Here is a 21,877-nt window from a genome sequence, read left to right on the forward strand (position 1 = left end):
GGGGACCGCTGAGTGCTGAAGTGCAGAAAAATCGTCTGTCCTCGGTTGCAACAGTCGCTACCGAGTTCTAGACTGCCTCTGGAAACAACTTCAGCACAAGAACTGTTCGTCGGGAACTTCATGAAATGGGTTTCCGTGGTCGAGCAGCCGCACACAAACCTAAGATCACCACGCCCAATGCCACGCGTCGGCTGGAGGGGTGTAAAGCTTGCCGCCATTGGACTCTGGAGCAGTGGAAACGCGTTCTCTGGAGTGATGAATCACGCTTCACCATCTGGCAGTCTGACGGACGACTCTGGAGCAGTGGAAACGCTTCACCATCTGGCAGTCCATAGTGCCAACTGTAAAGTTTGGTGGAGGAGGAATAATGGCTGTTTTTCATGGTTCGGGCCCCTTAGTTCCAGTGAAGAGAAGTCCATACAGAAATCATTTGGAAGAACTTGACTGGTCTGCATAGAGCCCTGACCTGAACCCCACAGAACACCTTTGGGATGTATTGAAACGACGACTGCGAGCCAGGAGGCCTAATCGCCCAACATCAGTGCCTGACCTCACAAAGGCTCTTGTGGCTGAATGGAAGCAAGATTGGCGGATGTCAGGAGAACGTTACCTGCCCCAATCCATAGTGCCAACTGTAAAGTTTGATGGAGGAGAAATAATGGTCAGAGACTGTTTTTTATGATTCGGGCCCCTTAGTTACAGTGAAGGGAAATACAGAATACAATGACATTCTAGATGATTCTGTGCTTCCAATTTTGTGGAAACAGTTTGGGGAAGGCCCTTTCCTGTTTCAGCATGACAATGCCCCTGTGCACAAAACGAGGTCCATAAAGAAAAGGTTTGTCAAGATCGGTGTGGAAGAACTTGACTGGCCTGCACAGAGCCCTGACCTCAACACCATCAAACACCTTTGGGATTAATTGGAATGACTCTGAGCCAGGCCTAATCGCCCAACGTCGGTGCCAGACCTCACTAATGGTCGATGTGGAAGAACTTGACTGGCCTGCACAGAGCCCTGACCTCAACCCCATCAAACACCTTTGGGATTAATTGGAATGACTCTGAGCCAGGCCTAATCGCCCAACGTCGGTGCCAGACCTCACTAATGGTCGATGTGGAAGAACTTGACTGGTCTCCACAGAGCCCTGACCTCAACCCCATCAAACACCTTTGGGATTAATTGGAATGACTCTGAGCCAGGCCTAATCGACCAACATCGGTGCCAGACCTCACTAATGGTCGATGTGGAAGAACTTGACTGGCCTGCACAGAGCCCTGACCTCATACCCATCAAACACCTTTGGGATTAATTGGAATGACTCTGAGCCAGGCCTAATCGACCAACATCGGTGCCAGACCTCACTAATGGTCGATGTGGAAGAACTTGACTGGCCTGCACAGAGCCCTGATCTCATACCCATCAAACACCTTTGGGATTAATTTGAATGACTCTGAGCCAGGCCTAATCGACCAACATCGGTGCCAGACCTCACTAATGGTCGATGTGGAAGAACTTGACTGGCCTGCACAGAGCCCTGACCTCAACCCCATCAAACACCTTTGGGATTAATTGGAATGACTCTGAGCCAGGCCTAATCGCCCAACGTCGGTGCCAGACCTCACTAATGGTCCTGTGCTGAAGGGAAGCGGTGTTGCTAGATTACATTACATTACATTTAAGTCATTTAGCAGACGCTCTTATCCAGAGCGACTTACAAATTGGTGAATTCACCTTCTGACATCCAGTGGAACAGCCACTTTACAATAGTGCATCTAAATCATTAAGGGGGGGGTGGTGAGAAGGATTACTTATCTTATCCTAGGTATTCCTTGAAGAGGTGGGGTTTCAGGTGTCTCCGGAAGGTGGTGATTGACTCCGCTGTCCTGGCGTCGTGAGGGAGTTTGTTCCACCATTGGGGGGCCAGAGCAGCGAACAGTTTTGACTGGGCTGAGCGGGAACTGTACTTCCTCAGTGGTAGGGAGGCGAGCAGGCCAGAGGTGGATGAACGCAGTGCCCTTGCTTGGGTGTAGGGCCTGATCAGAGCCTGGAGGTACTGCGGTGCCGTTCCCCTCACAGCTCCGTAGGCAAGCACCATGGTCTTGTAGCGGATGCGAGCTTCGACTGGAAGCCAGTGGAGAGAGCGGAGGAGCGGGGTGACGTGAGAGAACTTGGGAAGGTTGAACACCAGACGGGCTGCGGCGTTCTGGATGAGTTGTAGGGGTTTAATGGCACAGGCAGGGAGCCCAGCCAACAGCGAGTTGCAGTAATCCAGACGGGAGATGACAAGTGCCTGGATTAGGACCTGCGCCGCTTCCTGTGTGAGGCAGGGTCGTACTCTGCGGATGTTGTAGAGCATGAACCTACAGGAACGGGCCACCGCCATGATGTTGGTTGAGAACGACAGGGTGTTGTCCAGGATCACGCCAAGGTTCTTAGCGCTCTGGGAGGAGGACACAATGGAGTTGTCAACCGTGATGGCGAGATCATGGAACGGGCAGTCCTTCCCCGGGAGGAAGAGCAGCTCCGTCTTGCCGAGGTTCAGCTTGAGGTGGTGATCCGTCATCCACACTGATATGTCTGCCAGACATGCAGAGATGCGATTCGCCACCTGGTCATCAGAAGGGGGAAAGGAGAAGATTAATTGTGTGTCGTCTGCATAGCAATGATAGGAGAGACCATGTGAGGTTATGACAGAGCCAAGTGACTTGGTGTATAGCGAGAATAGGAGAGGGCCTAGAACAGAGCCCTGGGGGACACCAGTGGTGAGAGCGCGTGGCGAGGAGACAGATTCTCGCCACGCCACCTGGTAGGAGCGACCTGTCAGGTAGGACGCAATCCAAGCGTGGGCCGCGCCGGAGATGCCCAACTCGGAGAGGGTGGAGAGGAGGATCTGATGGTTCACAGTATCGAAGGCAGCCGATAGGTCTAGAAGGATGAGAGCAGAGGAGAGAGAGTTAGCTTTAGCAGTGCGGAGCGCCTCCGTGATACAGAGAAGAGCAGTCTCAGTTGAATGACTAGTCTTGAAACCTGACTGATTTGGATCAAGAAGGTCATTCTGAGAGAGATAGTGGGAGAGCTGGCCAAGGACGGCACGTTCAAGAGTTTTGGAGAGAAAAGAAAGAAGGGATACTGGTCTGTAGTTGTTGACATCGGAGGGATCGAGTGTAGGTTTTTTCAGAAGGGGTGCAACTCTCGCTCTCTTGAAGACGGAAGGGGACGTAGCCAGCGGTCAGGGATGAGTTGATGAGCGAGGTGAGGTAAGGAGAAGGTCCCCGGAAATGGTCTGGAGAAGAGAGGAGGGGATAGGGTCAAGCGGGCAGGTTGTTGGGCGGCCGGCCGTCACAAGAAGCGAGATTTCATCTGGGAGAGAGGGGTGAAAGAGGTCAGAGCACAGGGTAGGGCAGTGTGAGCAGAACCAGCGGTGTCGTTTGACTTAGCAAACGAGGATCGGATGTCGTCGACCTTCTTTTCAAAATGGTTGACGAAGTCATCTGCAGAGAGGGAGGAGGGGGGAGGGGGAGGAGGATTCAGGAGGGAGGAGAAGGTGGCAAAGAGCTTCCTAGGGTTAGAGGCAGATGCTTGGAATTTAGAGTGGTAGAAAGTGGCTTTAGCAGCAGAGACAGAGGAGGAAAATGTAGAGAGGAGGGAGTGAAAGGATGCCAGGTCCGCAGGGAGGCGAGTTTTCCTCCATTTCCGCTCGGCTGCCCGGAGCTCTGTTCTGTCAGCTCGCAATGAGTCATCGAGCCACGGAGCGGGAGGGGAGGACCGAGCCGGCCTGGAGGATAGGGGACATAGAGAGTCAAAGGATGCAGAAAGGGAAGAGAGGAGGGTTGAGGAGGCAGACTCAGGAGAAAGGTTGGAGAAGGTATGAGCAGAGGGAAGAGATGATAGGATGGAAGAGGAGAGAGTAGCGGGGGAGAGAGAGCGAAGGTTGGGACGGCGCGATACCATCCGAGTAGGGGCAGTGTGGGAAGTGTTGGATGAGAGCGAGAGGGAAAAGGATACAAGGTAGTGGTCGGAGACGTGGAGGGAGTTGCAATGAGGTTAGTGGAAGAACAGCATCTAGTAAAGATGAGGTCGAGCGTATTGCCTGCCTTGTGAGTAGGGGGAAGGTGAGAGGGTGAGGTCAAAAGAGGAGAGGAGTGGAAAGAAGGAGGCAGAGAGGAATGAGTCAAAGGTAGACGTGGGGAGGTTAAAGTCGCCCAGGACTGTGAGAGGTGAGCCGTCCTCAGGAAAGGAGCTTATCAAGGCATCAAGCTCATTGATGAACTCTCCGAGGAACCTGGAGGGCGATAAATGATAAGGATGTTAAGCTTGAAAGGGCTGGTAACTGTGACAGCATGGAATTCAAAGGAGGCGATAGATAGATGGGTAAGGGGAGAGAGAGAGAATGACCACTTGGGAGAGATGAGGATCCCGGTGCCACCACCCCGCTGACCAGAAGCTCTCGGGGTGTGCGAGAACACGTGGGCGGACGAAGAGAGCAGTAGGAGTAGCAGTGTTATCTGTGGTGATCCATGTTTCCGTCAGTGCCAGGAAGTCGAGGGACTGGAGGGAGGCATAGGCTGAGATGAACTCTGCCTTGTTGGCCGCAGATCGGCAGTTCCAGAGGCTACCGGAGACCAGGAACTCCACGTGGGTCGTGCGCGCTGGGACCACCAGATTAGGGTGGCCGCGGCCACGCGGTGTGGAGCGTTTGTATGGTCTGTGCAGAGAGGAGAGAACAGGGATAGATAGACACATAGTTGACAGGGTACAGAAGAGGCTACGCTAATGCAAAGGAGATTGGAATGACAAGTGGACTACACGTCTCGAATGTTCAGAAAGTTAAGCTTACGTAGCAAGAATCTTATAGACTAAAATGATTGAAATGATACAGTACTGCTGGAGTAGGCTAGCTGGTAGTGGCTGCGATGTAGCTAACCTAGAAAATCGCTCTAGGCTAAACAATTGACTTAGATACAAAGACGGCTGTGTAGCTAGCTAGCTACGATCAAACAAAACAAACCGTTGTACTGTAATAGTTACTACAGTGCTGCTATTCGGGGGCTAGCTGGCCAGCTACGTTAAGAGAACGACAATAGCTGGCCAGCTAACCTAGAAAATCGCTCTAGGCTACACAGTTGTCTTAGATACAAAGACGGCTATGTAGCTACGATCAAACAAAACAAACCGTTGTACTGTAATAGTTACTACAGTGCTGCTATTCGGGGGCTAGCTGGCTAGCTACGTTGAAAGACCGACAATAGCTGGCCAGCTAACCTAGAAAATCGCTCTAGACTACACAATTGTCTTAGATACAAAGACGGCTATGTAGCTGGCTAGCTACGATCAAACAAATCAAACCGTTGTACTGTAATGAAGTGAAATGAAAAATGTGATACTACCTGTGGAGCGACGCGGAATGTTGACCGGGTAGTTGGAGTTCAATTCGGTAGAGGTTGGCTAGCTGTTGGCTAGCTAGCTAGCAGCATTTCCTACGTTAAGGACGACAAATAGCTGGCTAGCTAACCTCGGTAAATTAAGATAATCACTCTAAGTCTACACACTCTAAACTGCACAATTATCTTGGATACGAAGACAGCGAAGACAACTATGTAGCTAGCTGACACTACGCTAATCGAGTCGTTCAGTTGAGTGTAATAGTTTCTACAGTGCTAGTGGACAGTGGATGTTAGCTAGCTGCTTAGCTAGCTGCTGGGCAGATACGTTAGGACGACGAAATACGATAATATGCAATTGTCGTTGATACAAAGACGGCTATGTAGCTAGCTAAGAAGAAATTGCTAAGATAAGACAAATCAAACCGTTGTACTATAACGAAATGTAATGAAATGTAATGAAAAGTTATACTACCTGCGGACCGAAGTGTAGATGCGACCGCTCGCTCCAACCGGAAGTTTATTGCTAGATGGCAGTGGTCTTGGTTAGAGGTGTTGCTAGATGGCAGTGGTCTTGGTTAGAGGTGTTGCTAGATGGCAGTGGTCTTGGTTAGAGGTGTTGCTAGATGGCAGTGGTCTTGGTTAGCAGTGTTGCTAGATGGCAGTGGTCTTGGTTAGCGGTGTTGCTAGATGGCAGTGGTCTTGGTTAGAGGTGTTGCTAGATGGCAGTGGTCTTGGTTAGAGGTGTTGCTAGATGGCAGTGGTCTTGGTTAGCAGTGTTGCTAGATGGCAGTGGTCTTGGTTAGCGGTGTTGCTAGATGGCAGTGGTCTTGGTTAGAGGTGTTGCTAGATGGCAGTGTTCTTGGTTAGCAGTGTTGCTAGATGGCAGTGGTCTTGGTTAGCGGTGTTGCTAGATGGCAGTGGTCTTGGTTAGAGGTGTTGCTAGATGGCAGTGGTCTTGGTTAGAGGTGTTGCTAGATGGCAGTGGTCTTGGTTAGCAGTGTTGCTAGATGGCAGTGGTCTTGGTTAGCGGTGTTGCTAGATGGCAGTGGTCTTGGTTAGAGGTGTTGCTAGATGGCAGTGGTCTTGGTTAGAGGTGTTGCTAGATGGCAGTGGTCTTGGTTAGCGGTGTTGCTAGATGGCAGTGGTCTTGGTTAGAGGTGTTGCTAGATGGCAGTGGTCTTGGTTAGAGGTGTTGCTAGATGGCAGTGGTCTTGGTTAGAGGTGTTGCTAGATGGCAGTGGTCTTGGTTAGCAGTGTTGCTAGATGGCAGTGGTCTTGGTTAGCGGTGTTGCTAGATGGCAGTGGTCTTGGTTAGAGGTGTTGCTAGATGGCAGTGGTCTTGGTTAGAGGTGTTGCTAGATGGCAGTGGTCTTGGTTAGCAGTGTTGCTAGATGGCAGTGGTCTTGGTTAGCGGTGTTGCTAGATGGCAGTGGTCTTGGTTAGAGGTGTTGCTAGATGGCAGTGTTCTTGGTTAGCAGTGTTGCTAGATGGCAGTGGTCTTGGTTAGCGGTGTTGCTAGATGGCAGTGGTCTTGGTTAGAGGTGTTGCTAGATGGCAGTGGTCTTGGTTAGCAGTGTTGCTAGATGGCAGTGGTCTTGGTTAGCGGTGTTGCTAGATGGCAGTGGTCTTGGTTAGCAGTGTTGCTAGATGGTAGTGGTCTTGGTTAGCAGTGTTGCTAGATGGTAGTGGTCTTGGTTAGATGTGTTGCTAGATGGTAGTGGTCTTGGTTAGAGGTTTTGCTAGATGGCAGTGGACCTGGTTAGAGGTGTTGCTAGATGGTAGTGGTCTTGGTTAGCGGTGTTGCTAGATGGCAGTGGTCTTGTTTAGCGGTGTTGCTAGATGGCAGTGGTCTTGGTTAGCGGTGTTGCTAGATGGCAGTGGTCTTGGTTAGCGGTGTTGCTAGATGGCAGTGGTCTTGGTTAGCGGTGTTGCTAGATGGCAGTGGTCTTGGTTATCGATGTTGCTAGATGGCAGTGGTCTTGGTTAGCGGTGTTGCTAGATGGCAGTGGTCTTGGTTATCGATGTTGCTAGATGGCAGTGGTCTTGGTTAGAGGTGTTGCTAGATGGCAGTGGTCTTGGTTAGCGGTGTTGCTAGATGGCAGTTGTCTTGGTTAGCGGTGTTGCTAGATGGCAGTGGTCTTGGTTAGAGGTGTTGCTAGATGGTAGTAGTCTTGGTTAGCGGTGTTGCTAGATGGCAGTGGTCTTGGTTAGCGGTGTTGCTAGATGGCGGTGGTCTTGGTTAGCGGTGTTGCTAGATGGCAGTGGTCTTGGTTAGTGGTTTTGCTAGATGGCAGTGGTCTTGGTTAGCGGGTCTTGGTTAGCGATGTTGCTAGATGTTAGTGGTCTTGGTTAGCGATGTTGCTAGATGGTAGTGGTCTTGGTTAGCGAGGTTGCTAGATGGTAGTGGTCTTGGTTAGCGGGTCTTGGTTAGCGATGTTGCTAGATGGTAGTGGTCTTGGTTAGCGATGTTGCTAGATGGTAGTGGTCTTGGTTAGCAAGGTTGCTAGATGGTAGTAGTCTTGGTTAGCGGGTCTTGGTTAGCGATGTTGCTAGATGGCAGTGGTCTTGGTTAGCGAGGTTGCTAGATGGTAGTAGTCTTGGTTAGCGAGGTTGCTAGATGGTAGTGGTCTTGGTTAGCGATGTTGCTAGATGGTAGTGGTCTTGGTTAGCGGTTTTGCTAGATGGCAGTGGTCTTGGTTAGCGGGTCTTGGTTAGCGGTTTTGCTAGATGGCAGTGGTCTTGGTTAGCGAGGTTGCTAGATGGTAGTAGTCTTGGTTAGCGAGGTTGCTAGATGGCATTGGTCTTGGTTAGCGGGTCTTGGTTAGCGAGGTTGCTAGATGGCAGTGGTCTTGGTTAGCGAGGTTGCTAGATGGCAGTGGTCTTGGTTAGCGGGTCTTGGTTAGCGGTTTTGCTAGATGGCAGTGGTCTTGGTTAGCGGGTCTTGGTTAGCGAGGTTGCTAGATGGCAGTGGTCTTGGTTAGCGAGGTTGCTAGATGGCAGTGGTCTTGGTTAGCGGGTCTTGGTTAGCGGTTTTGCTAGATGGCAGTGGTCTTGGTTAGCGAGGTTGCTAGATGGTAGTAGTCTTGGTTAGCGAGGTTGCTAGATGGCAGTGGTCTTGGTTAGCGGGTCTTGGTTAGCGAGGTTGCTAGATGGCAGTGGTCTTGGTTAGCGAGGTTGCTAGATGGCAGTGGTCTTGGTTAGCGGGTCTTGGTTAGCGAGGTTGCTAGATGGCAGTGGTCTTGGTTAGCGAGGTTGCTAGATGGCAGTGGTCTTGGTTAGCGATGTTGCTAGATGGTAGTGGTCTTGGTTAGCGAGGTTGCTAGATGGTAGTGGTCTTGGTTAGCAGGTCTTGGTTAGCGATGTTGCTAGATGGTAGTGGTCTTGGTTAGCGATGTTGCTAGATGGTAGTGGTCTTGGTTAGCAAGGTTGCTAGATGGTAGTAGTCTTGGTTAGCGGGTCTTGGTTAGCGATGTTGCTAGATGGCAGTGGTCTTGGTTAGCGAGGTTGCTAGATGGTAGTAGTCTTGGTTAGCGAGGTTGCTAGATGGTAGTGGTCTTGGTTAGCGATGTTGCTAGATGGTAGTGGTCTTGGTTAGCGGTTTTGCTAGATGGCAGGGGTCTTGGTTAGCGGGTCTTGGTTAGCGGTTTTGCTAGATGGCAGTGGTCTTGGTTAGCGAGGTTGCTAGATGGTAGTAGTCTTGGTTAGCGAGGTTGCTAGATGGCAGTGGTCTTGGTTAGCGGGTCTTGGTTAGCGAGGTTGCTAGATGGCAGTGGTCTTGGTTAGCGAGGTTGCTAGATGGCAGTGGTCTTGGTTAGAGGGTCTTGGTTAGCGGTTTTGCTAGATGGCAGTGGTCTTGGTTAGCGGGTCTTGGTTAGCGAGGTTGCTAGATGGCAGTGGTCTTGGTTAGCAAGGTTGCTAGATGGCAGTGGTCTTGGTTAGCGGGTCTTGGTTAGCGGTTTTGCTAGATGGCAGTGGTCTTGGTTAGCGAGGTTGCTAGATGGTAGTAGTCTTGGTTAGCGAGGTTGCTAGATGGCAGTGGTCTTGGTTAGCGGGTCTTGGTTAGCGAGGTTGCTAGATGGCAGTGGTCTTGGTTAGCGAGGTTGCTAGATGGCAGTGGTCTTGGTTAGCGGGTCTTGGTTAGCGAGGTTGCTAGATGGCAGTGGTCTTGGTTAGCGAGGTTGCTAGATGGCAGTGGTCTTGGTTAGCGGGTCTTGGTTAGCGAGGTTGCTAGATGGCAGTGGTCTTGGTTAGCGAGGTTGCTAGATGGCAGTGGTCTTGGTTAGCATGTCTTGGTTAGCGGTTTTGCTAGATGGCAGTGGTCTTGGTTAGCGAGGTTGCTAGATGGTAGTAGTCTTGGTTAGCGAGGTTGCTAGATGGCAGTGGTCTTGGTTAGCGGGTCTTGGTTAGCGAGGTTGCTAGATGGCAGTGGTCTTGGTTAGCGAGGTTGCTAGATGGCAGTGGTCTTGGTTAGCGGGTCTTGGTTAGCGAGGTTGCTAGATGGCAGTGGTCTTGGTTAGCGAGGTTGCTAGATGGCAGTGGTCTTGGTTAGCGGGTCTTGGTTAGCGGTTTTGCTAGATGGTAGTGGTCTTGGTTAGCGAGGTTGCTAGATGGCAGTGGTCTTGGTTAGCGGTTTTGCTAGATGGCAGTGGTCTTGGTTAGCGGGTCTTGGTTAGCGAGGTTGCTAGATGGCAGTGGTCTTGGTTAGCGAGGTTGCTAGATGGCAGTGGTCTTGGTTAGCGAGGTTGCTAGATGGTAGTAGTCTTGGTTAGCGAGGTTGCTAGATGGCAGTGGTCTTGGTTAGCGGGTCTTGGTTAGCAAGGTTGCTAGATGGCAGTGGTCTTGGTTAGCGAGGTTGCTATACGGCAGTGGTCTTGGTTAGCGGGTCTTGGTTAGCGAGGTTGCTAGATGGTAGTAGTCTTGGTTAGCGAGGTTGCTATACAGCAGTGGTCTTGGTTAGCGAGGTTGCTAGATGGCAGTGGTCTTGGTTAGCGAGGTTGCTAGATGGCAGTGGTCTTGGTTAGCGGTGTTGCTAGATGTCAGTGGTCTTGGTTAGCGAGGTTGCTAGATGGCAGTGGTCTTGGTTAGTGGTTTTGCTAGATGGCAGTGGTCTTGGTTAGCGGGTCTTGGTTAGCGAGGTTGCTAGATGGTAGTAGTCTTGGTTAGCGAGGTTGCTATACGGCAGTGGTCTTGGTTAGCGAGGTTGCTAGATGGCAGTGGTCTTGGTTAGCGAGGTTGCTAGATGGCAGTGGTCTTGGTTAGCGAGATTGCTAGATGGCAGTGGTCTTGGTTAGCGGGTCTTGGTTAGCGAGGTTGCTATACGGCAGTGGTCTTGGTTAGCGAGGTTGCTAGATGGCAGTGGTCTTGGTTAGCGAGATTGCTAGATGGCAGTGGTCTTGGTTAGCGGGTCTTGGTTAGCGAGGTTGCTATACGGCAGTGGTCTTGGTTAGCGAGGTTGCTAGATGGCAGTGGTCTTGGTTAGCGAGGTTGCTAGATGGCAGTGGTCTTGGTTAGCGGGTCTTGGTTAGCGAGGTTGCTAGATGGCAGTGGTCTTGGTTAGCGAGGTTGCTATACGGCAGTGGTCTTGGTTAGCGAGGTTGCTATACGGCAGTGCCAGTAGATGACCAGTAGACGGCAGAAAGTGCCTAGTAACAGCAACAGTATCTCATCTCTCTGTGTGGAATAGGAAGCTGCTATAGTCAACAGGAAGTGACGGCTGCTTAGCTGTTCCCCCCAATCCCTCCAATCGTCCTCCCTCCTCTGCTCTTCCTCTCCCCTCCCTCTGTTCTCCAGACTGAATATAGAACAGTGACGATGTTGATGGCCTGGAGTGTCGTGCAGACTGTGTTTTCGGTTTTCTTTGAGGATGTGTGTGTGTGTGTGTGTGTGTGTGTGTGTGTGTGTGTGTGTGTGTGTGTGTGTGTGTGTGTGTGTGTGTGTGTGTGTGTGTGTGTGTGTGTGTGATGGAGATAGCAGGGTAGACAGGCTGTATTGAGGCAGAGGGGCTATGAACAAAAGGTCTAGTGCTGCAGGAAGGACAGAGCAGAGAGAGAGATGGAGAGAGAAGAGAGAGATAGTGGAAGGAGAGAGAGAGAGAGAGAGAGGGGAAGAGTAGAGAAAGAAAGGAGAGAGCAGGGGGAGAGTGAGAGAGAGGAGAGAAAGAGAAGGAAACAGTGGGAGGAGAGAGAGGAAAGGAAAGGAAGGATAGAGTAGTGAGAGGAAGAGAGTGCCAGAACAAAAGTGAGTGCAGCTAAATCTCTCAAAGCTCAGTCAATAACACAAAGGGCTCTTAGAAAACAAACCCTTCTGCACTGTCAGAACCCTTCTACACTGTCAGAACCCATATACACTGTCAGAACCCATATACACTGTCAGAACCCTTCTACACTGTCAGAACCCATATACACTGTCAGAACCCTTCTACACTGTTAGAACCCTTCTACACTGTCAGAACCCTTCTACACTGTCAGAACCCATATACACTGTCAGAACCCTTCTACACTGTCAGGACCCTTCTACACTGTCAGAACCCATATACACTGTCAGAACCCTTCTACACTGTCAGAACCCTTCTACACTATGTCAGAATCCTTCTAGACTGTTAGAACCCTTCAACACTATGTCAGAATCCTTCTAGACTGTTAGAACCCTTCTACACTATGTCAGAACCCTTCTACACTGTCAGAACCCATATACACTGTCAGAACCCTTCTACACTATGTCAGAACCCTTCTACACTGTCAGAACCCTTCTACACTGTCAGAACCCTTCTACACTGTCAGAACACATATACACTGTCAGAACCCTTCTACACTGTCAGAACCCATATACACTGTCAGAACCCTTCTACACTGTTAGAACCCTTCTACACTGTCAGAACCCTTCTACACTGTCAGAACCCATATACACTGTCAGAACCCTTCTACACTGTCAGGACCCTTCTACACTGTCAGAACCCATATACACTGTCAGAACCCTTCTACACTGTCAGAACCCTTCTACACTATGTCAGAATCCTTCTAGACTGTTAGAACCCTTCAACACTATGTCAGAATCCTTCTAGACTGTTAGAACCCTTCTACACTATGTCAGAACCCTTCTACACTGTCAGAACCCATATACACTGTCAGAACCCTTCTACACTATGTCAGAACCCTTCTACACTGTCAGAACCCTTCTACACTGTCAGAACCCTTCTACACTGTCAGAACCCTTCTACACTGTTAGAACCGTTCTACACTGTCAGAACCCTTCTACACTATGTCAGAACCCTTCTACACTGTTAGAACCCTTCTAGACTGTTAGAACCCTTCTACACTGTCAGAACCCTTCTACACTGTTAGAACCGTTCTACACTGTCAGAACCCATATACACTGTCAGAACCCTTCTACACTATGTCAGAACCCTTCTACACTGTTAGAACCCTTCTACACTATGTCAGAACCCTTCTACACTGTCAGAACCCTTCTACACTGTCAGAACCCTTCTACACTGTTAGAACCGTTCTTCACTGTCAGAACCCATATACACTGTCAGAACCCTTCTACACTGTCAGAACCCTTCTACACTGTCAGAACCCTTCTACACTATGTCAGAACCCTTCTACACTGTTAGAACCCTTCTTCACTATGTCAGGACCCTTCTACACTATGTCAGGACCCTTCTACACTGTCAGAACCCTTCTACACTGTCAGAACCCTTCTACACTGTTAGAACCCTTCTACACTGTCAGAACCCTTCTACACTGTCAGAACCCTTCTACACTGTCAGAACCCTTCTACACTGTTAGAATCCTTCTACACTATGTCAGAACCCTTCTACACTGTCAGAACCCTTCTACACTATGTCAGAACCCTTCTACACTGTCAGAACCCTTCTACACTGTCAGAACCCATATACACTGTCAGAACCCTTCTACACTGTCAGAACCCTTCTACACTGTCAGAACCCTTCTACACTGTCAGAACCCTTCTACACTGTCAGAACCCATATACACTGTCAGAACCCTTCTACACTGTCAGAACCCTTCTACACTATGTCAGAACCCTTCTACACTGTCAGAACCCTTCTACACTGTCAGAACCCTTCTACACTGTCAGAACCCTTCTACACTGTCAGAACCCTTCTACACTGTTAGAACCCTTCTACACTGTCAGAACCCTTCTACACTGTCAGAACCCTTCCACACTGTCAGAACCCTTCTACACTGTCAGAACCCTTCTACACTATGTCAGAATCCTTCTACACTATGTCAGAACCCTTCTACACTATGTCAGAACCCTTCTACACTGTTAGAACCCTTCTTCACTATGTCAGGACCCTTCTACACTATGTCAGGACCTTCTACTTCAGAACCCTTCTACACTGTCAGAACCCTTCTACACTGTTAGAACCCTTCTACACTGTCAGAACCCTTCTACACTGTCAGAACCCTTCTACACTGTCAGAACCCTTCTACACTGTTAGAATCCTTCTACACTATGTCAGAACCCTTCTACACTGTCAGAACCCTTCTACACTATGTCAGAACCCTTCTACACTGTCAGAACCCATATACACTGTCAGAACCCTTCTACACTGTCAGAACCCTTCTACACTGTCAGAACCCTTCTACACTGTCAGAACCCTTCTACACTGTCAGAACCCATATACACTGTCAGAACCCTTCTACACTGTCAGAACCCTTCTACACTGTCAGAACCCTTCTACACTGTCAGAACCCTTCTACACTGTTAGAATCCTTCTACACTATGTCAGAACCCTTCTACACTGTCAGAACCCTTCTACACTGTCAGAAACCTTCTACACTGTCAGAACCCTTCTACACTGTTAGAACCCTTCAACACTATGTCAGAATCCTTCTAGACTGTTAGAACCCTTCTACACTATGTCAGAACCCTTCTACACTGTCAGAACCCATATACACTGTCAGAACCCTTCTACACTATGTCAGAACCCTTCTAAACTGTCAGAACCCTTCTACACTGTCAGAACCCTTCTACACTGTCAGAACCCTTCTACACTGTCAGAACCCTTCTACACTGTCAGAACCCTTCTACACTGTTAGAACCGTTCTACACTGTCAGAACCCTTCTACACTATGTCAGAACCCTTCTACACTGTTAGAACCCTTCTAGACTGTCAGAACCCTTCTACACTGTCAGAACCCTTCTACACTGTTAGAACCGTTCTACACTGTCAGAACCCATATACACTGTCAGAACCCTTCTACACTATGTCAGAACCCTTCTACACTGTTAGAACCCTTCTACACTATGTCAGAACCCTTCTACACTGTCAGAACCCTTCTACACTGTCAGAACCCTTCTACACTGTTAGAACCGTTCTTCACTGTCAGAACCCATATACACTGTCAGAACCCTTCTACACTGTCAGAACCCTTCTACACTGTCAGAACCCTTCTACACTATGTCAGAACCCTTCTACACTGTTAGAACCCTTCTTCACTATGTCAGGACCCTTCTACACTATGTCAGGACCCTTCTACACTGTCAGAACCCTTCTACACTGTCAGAACCCTTCTACACTGTTAGAACACTTCTACACTGTCAGAACCCTTCTACACTGTCAGAACCCTTCTACACTGTCAGAACCCTTCTACACTGTTAGAATCCTTCTACACTATGTCAGAACCCTTCTACACTGTCAGAACCCTTCTACACTATGTCAGAACCCTTCTACACTGTCAGAACCCTTCTACACTGTCAGAACCCATATACACTGTCAGAACCCTTCTACACTGTCAGAACCCTTCTACACTGTCAGAACCCTTCTACACTGTCAGAACCCTTCTACACTGTCAGAACCCATATACACTGTCAGAACCCTTCTACACTGTCAGAACCCTTCTACACTATGTCAGAACCCTTCTACACTGTCAGAACCCTTCTACACTGTTAGAATCCTTCTACACTGTTAGAACCCTTCTACACTGTCAGAACCCTTCTACACTGTCAGAACCCTTCTACACTGTCAGAACCCTTCTACACTGTTAGAATCCTTCTACACTATGTCAGAACCCTTCTACACTGTCAGAACCCTTCTACACTATGTCAGAACCCTTCTACACTGTCAGAACCCTTCTACACTGTCAGAACCCATATACACTGTCAGAACCCTTCTACACTGTCAGAACCCTTCTACACTGTCAGAACCCTTCTAAACTGTCAGAACCCTTCTACACTGTCAGAACCCATATACACTGTCAGAACCCTTCTACACTGTCAGAACCCTTCTACACTGTCAGAACCCTTCTACACTGTCAGAACCCTTCTACACTGTTAGAATCCTTCTACACTATGTCAGAACCCTTCTACACTGTCAGAACCCTTCTACACTGTCAGAAAACTTCTACACTGTCAGAACCCTTCTACACTGTTAGAACCCTTCAACACTATGTCAGAATCCTTCTAGACTGTTAGAACCCTTCTACACTATGTCAGAACCCTTCTACACTGTCAGAACCCATATACACTGTCAGAACCCTTCTACACTATGTCAGAACCCTTCTAAACTGTCAGAACCCTTCTACACTGTCAGAACCCTTCTACACTGTCAGAACCCTTCTACACTGTCAGAACCCTTCTACACTGTTAGAACCGTTCTACACTGTCAGAACCCTTCTACACTATGTCAGAACCCTTCTACACTGTTAGAACCCTTCTAGACTGTCAGAACCCTTCTACACTGTCAGAACCCTTCTACACTGTTAGAACTGTTCTACACTGTCAGAACCCATATACACTGTCAGAACCCTTCTACACTATGTCAGAACCCTTCTACACTGTTAGAACCCTTCTACACTATGTCAGAACCCTTCTACACTGTCAGAACCCTTCTACACTGTCAGAACCCTTCTACACTGTTAGAACCGTTCTTCACTGTCAGAACCCATATACACTGTCAGAACCCTTCTACACTGTCAGAACCCTTCTACACTGTCAGAACCCTTCTACACTATGTCAGAACCCTTCTACACTGTTAGAACCCTTCTTCACTATGTCAGGACCCTTCTACACTATGTCAGGACCCTTCTACACTGTCAGAACCCTTCTACACTGTCAGAACCCTTCTACACTGTTAGAACCCTTCTACACTGTCAGAACCCTTCTACACTGTCAGAACCCTTCTACACTGTCAGAACCCTTCTACACTGTTAGAATCCTTCTACACTATGTCAGAACCCTTCTACACTGTCAGAACCCTTCTACACTATGTCAGAACCCTTCTACACTGTCAGAACCCTTCTACACTGTCAGAACCCATATACACTGTCAGAACCCTTCTACACTGTCAGAACCCTTCTACACTGTCAGAACCCTTCTACACTGTCAGAACCCTTCTACATTGTCAGAACCCATATACACTGTCAGAACCCTTCTACACTGTCAGAACCCTTCTACACTATGTCAGAACCCTTCTACACTGTCAGAACCCTTCTACACTGTCAGAACCCTTCTACACTGTTAGAATCCTTCTACACTATGTCAGAACCCTTCTACACTATGTCAGAACCCTTCTACACTGTCAGAACCCTTCTACACTATGTCAGAACCCTTCTACACTGTCAGAACCCTTCTACACTGTCAGAACCCTTCTACACTGTCAGAACCCTTCTACACTGTCAGAACCCTTCTACACTGTCAGAACCCTTCTACACTGTCAGAACCCATATACACTGTCAGAACCCTTCTACACTGTCAGAACCCTTCTACACTATGTCAGAACCCATATACACTGTCAGAACCCTTCTACACTGTCAGAACCCTTCTACACTGTCAGAACCCTTCTACACTGTCAGAACCCTTCTACACTGTCAGAACCCATATACACTGTCAGAACCCTTCTACACTGTCAGAACCCTTCTACACTATGTCAGAACCCTTCTACACTATGTCAGGACCCTTCTACACTGTCAGAACCCATATACACTGTCAGAACCCTTCTACACTGTCAGAACCCTTCTACACTGTTAGAACCCTTCTACACTGTCAGAACCCTTCTACACTGTCAGAACCCTTCTACACTATGTCAGAACCCTTCTACACTGTCAGAACCCATATACACTGTCAGAACCCTTCTACACTGTCAGAACCCTTCTACACTGTTAGAACCCTTCTACACTGTCAGAACCCTTCTACACTGTCAGGACCCTTCTACACTGTCAGAACCCTTCTACACTGTCAGAACCCTTCTACACTATGTCAGAATCCTTCTACACTATGTCAGAACCCTTCTACACTGTCAGAACCCTTCTACACTGTCAGAACCCATATACACTGTCAGAACCCTTCTACACTGTCAGAACCCTTCTACACTGTCAGAACCCTTCTACACTATGTCAGAACCCTTCTACACTGTCAGAACCCTTCTACACTGTCAGAACCCTTCTACACTGTCAGAACCCTTCTACACTATGTCAGAACCCTTCTACACTGTCAGGACCCTTCTACACTGTCAGAACCCTTCTACACTATGTCAGAACCCTTCTACACTATGTCAGAACCCTTCTACACTATGTCAGAACCCATATACACTGTTAGAACCCTTCTACACTATGTCAGGACCCTTCTACACTGTCAGAACCCTTCTACACTATGTCAGAACCCTTCTACACTGTCAGAACCCTTCTACACTGTCAGAACCCTTCTACACTGTCAGAACCCTTCTACACTATGTCAGAACCCTTCTACACTATGTCAGAACCCATATACACTGTCAGAACCCATATACACTGTCAGAACCCTTCTACACTGTCAGAACCCTTCTACACTATGTCAGAACCCTTCTACACTGTCAGGACCCTTCTACACTATGTCAGAACCCTTCTACACTGTCAGAACCCATATACACTGTCAGAACCCTTCTACACTGTCAGAACCCTTCTACACTGTCAGAACCCTTCTACACTGTCAGAACCCTTCTACACTGTCAGAACCCATATACACTGTCAGAACCCTTCTACACTGTCAGAACCCTTCTACACTATGTCAGAACCCTTCTACACTGTCAGAACCCTTCTACACTGTTAGAACCCTTCTACACTGTCAGAACCCTTCTACACTGTCAGAACCCTTCTACACTATGTCAGAACCCTTCTACACTGTCAGAACCCATATACACTGTCAGAACCCTTCTACACTGTCAGAACCCTTCTACACTGTTAGAACCCTTCTACACTGTCAGAACCCTTCTACACTGTCAGGACCCTTCTACACTGTCAGAACCCTTCTACACTGTCAGAACCCTTCTACACTATGTCAGAATCCTTCTACACTATGTCAGAACCCTTCTACACTGTCAGAACCCTTCTACACTGTCAGAACCCATATACACTGTCAGAACCCTTCTACACTGTCAGAACCCTTCTACACTGTCAGAACCCTTCTACACTATGTCAGAACCCTTCTACACTGTCAGAACCCTTCTACACTGTCAGAACCCTTCTACACTGTCAGAACCCTTCTACACTATGTCAGAACCCTTCTACACTGTCAGGACCCTTCTACACTGTCAGAACCCTTCTACACTATGTCAGAACCCTTCTACACTATGTCAGAACCCTTCTACACTATGTCAGAACCCATATACACTGTTAGAACCCTTCTACACTATGTCAGGACCCTTCTACACTGTCAGAACCCTTCTACACTATGTCAGAACCCTTCTACACTGTCAGAACCCTTCTACACTGTCAGAACCCTTCTACACTGTCAGAACCCTTCTACACTATGTCAGAACCCTTCTACACTATGTCAGAACCCATATACACTGTCAGAACCCATATACACTGTCAGAACCCTTCTACACTGTCAGAACCCTTCTACACTATGTCAGAACCCTTCTACACTGTCAGGACCCTTCTACACTATGTCAGAACCCTTCTACACTGTCAGAACCCATATACACTGTCAGAACCCTTCTACACTGTCAGAACCCTTCTACACTGTCAGAACCCTTCTACACTGTCAGAACCCTTCTACACTGTCAGAACCCATATACACTGTCAGAACCCTTCTACACTGTCAGAACCCTTCTACACTATGTCAGAACCCTTCTACACTGTCAGAACCCTTCTACACTGTCAGAACCCTTCTACACTGTCAGAACCCTTCTACACTGTCAGACCCCTTCTACACTGTCAGAACCCTTCTACACTGTCAGACCCCTTCTACACTGTCAGAACCCATATACACTGTCAGAACCCATATACACTGTCAGAACCCTTCTACACTGTCAGAACCCTTCTACACTATGTCAGAACCCTTCTACACCGTCAGGACCCTTCTACACAATGTCAGGCTGGTTTGGTCTTTGGTGAATGGTGTTACAGCGTAGTGATGTCGAAAGCTTCTAGTGTCAGTTCCTCATCCTGACAGTGAGTTTAGCTCAGAGCTCAGCAGAGGTTATGTCCCCTGTGTCACCACAGTATGGTCTTAACAGAATCTGTGCTTCTTCCCTGTGGTGCATTTCCTGTTCCTGTTGCCATCCAATATGATTATTCAGAGCCATACAGCGGCACCCGCACGTTCTGTAACTTTGTGTTTCCTATTCCAAGTCTAATAATTAGCCTGAAGAGAAACCACGTGTTGTTTATAAACTAGCGGCTGGATTGGGATTGAAAAGGTACTGAGGCATCTCGGTGAAAAACACAAACGGGACCTCACTGTCTACTGGAACTAGAATGTTGTTTTCTTCTGTTTTTCAGGTTGGTGGAAGATGAGCGGTCCTCTGCTGTATGCCACTTCCTACAACACCCCGCGGTTTCCCATCCCACGACCCCTGGAGACCTCCTCAACAAGCCACGGGAGACCTTCTCAACAAGCCACGGGAGACCTCCTCAACAAGCCACGGGAGACCTCCTCAACAAGCCACGGGAGACCTCCTCAACAAGCCACGGGAGACCTCCTCAACAAGCCACGGGAGACCTCCTCAACAAGCCACGGGAGACCTCCTCAACAAGCCACGGGAGACCTCCTCAACAAGCCACAGGAGACCTCCTCAACAAGCCACGGGAGACCTCCTCAACAAGCCACGGGAGAAAAACACCATCGCTGTCTTTTACCTCTGAGACGAGGAACGGATGAAATACACAATGGATAAGATGAGGAAACCTGACTCACTGGAGGACAGGTCTCTGACATGCCTTTCCATTAGGGACAACATCACCTGACAGGATATAGAATACACCTGGACAACATCACTGACAGGATATAGAATACACCTGGACAACATCACCTGACAGGATATAGAATACACCTGGACAACATCACCTGACAGGATATAGAATACACCTGGACAACATCACCTGACAGGATATAGAATACACCTGGACAACATCACCTGACAGGATATAGAATACACCTGGACAACATCACCTGACAGGATATAGAATACACCTGGACAACATCACTGACAGGATATAGAATACACCTGGACAACATCACTGACAGGATATAGAATACACCTGGACAACATCACTGACAGGATATAGAATACACCTGGACAACATCACTGACAGGATATAGAATACACCTGGACAACATCACCTGACAGGATATAGAATACACCTGGACAACATCACTGACAGGATATAGAATACACCTGGACAACATCACTGACAGGATATAGAATACACCTGGACAACATCACTGACAGCATATAGAATACACCTGGACAACATCACTGACAGGATATAGAATACACCTGGACAACATCACTGACAGGATATAGAATACACCTGGACAACATCACTGACAGGATATAGAATACACCTGGACAACATCACTGACAGGATATAGAATAGACCTGGACAACATCACTGACAGGATATAGAATACACCTGGACAACATCACTGACAGGATATAGAATACACCTGGACAACATCACTGACAGGATATAGAATACATCTGGACAACATCACTGACAGAATATAGAATACACCTGGACAACATCACTGACAGGATATAGAATACACCTGGACAACATCACTGACAGGATATAGAATACACCACATGGACAACATCACTGACAGGATATAGAAAACACCACATGGACAACATCACTGACAGGATATAGAATACACCTGGACAACATCACTGACAGGATATAGAATACACCACATGGACAACATCACTGACAGGATATAGAATACACCACATGGACAACATCACTGACAGGATATAGAATACACCTGGACAACATCACTGACAGGATATAGAATACACCTGGACAACATCACCTGACAGGATATAGAATACACCTGGACAACATCACTGACAGGATATAGAATACACCTGGACAACATCACTGACAGGATATAGAATACATCTGGACAACATCACTGACAGGATATAGAATACACCTGGACAACATCACTGACAGAGTATAGAATACACCTGGACAACATCACTGACAGGATATAGAATAGACCTGGACAACATCACTGACAGGATATAGAATACACCTGGACA

The 21,877-nt window shown here is 48.2% G+C and overlaps 1 protein-coding gene across 1 annotated transcript in view; it reads left to right on the plus strand.

Moving 5' to 3' along the window:
- LOC135535094 (shaker-related potassium channel tsha2-like) overlaps positions 1-20,238 on the plus strand; it is a 37,407-nt gene extending 17,169 nt beyond the window's left edge. The window contains exon 2 of the mRNA XM_064961817.1: positions 20,112-20,238. The gene's annotated coding sequence lies outside the window, so the exon portion shown is untranslated. The remainder of the gene's footprint in view (positions 1-20,111) is intronic.
- The last annotated feature ends 1,639 nt before the right edge of the window (positions 20,239-21,877 follow it).

This window comes from Oncorhynchus masou, unplaced genomic scaffold, assembly GCF_036934945.1.
Source record: "Oncorhynchus masou masou isolate Uvic2021 unplaced genomic scaffold, UVic_Omas_1.1 unplaced_scaffold_443, whole genome shotgun sequence".
Lineage (NCBI taxonomy): Eukaryota > Metazoa > Chordata > Actinopteri > Salmoniformes > Salmonidae > Oncorhynchus > Oncorhynchus masou.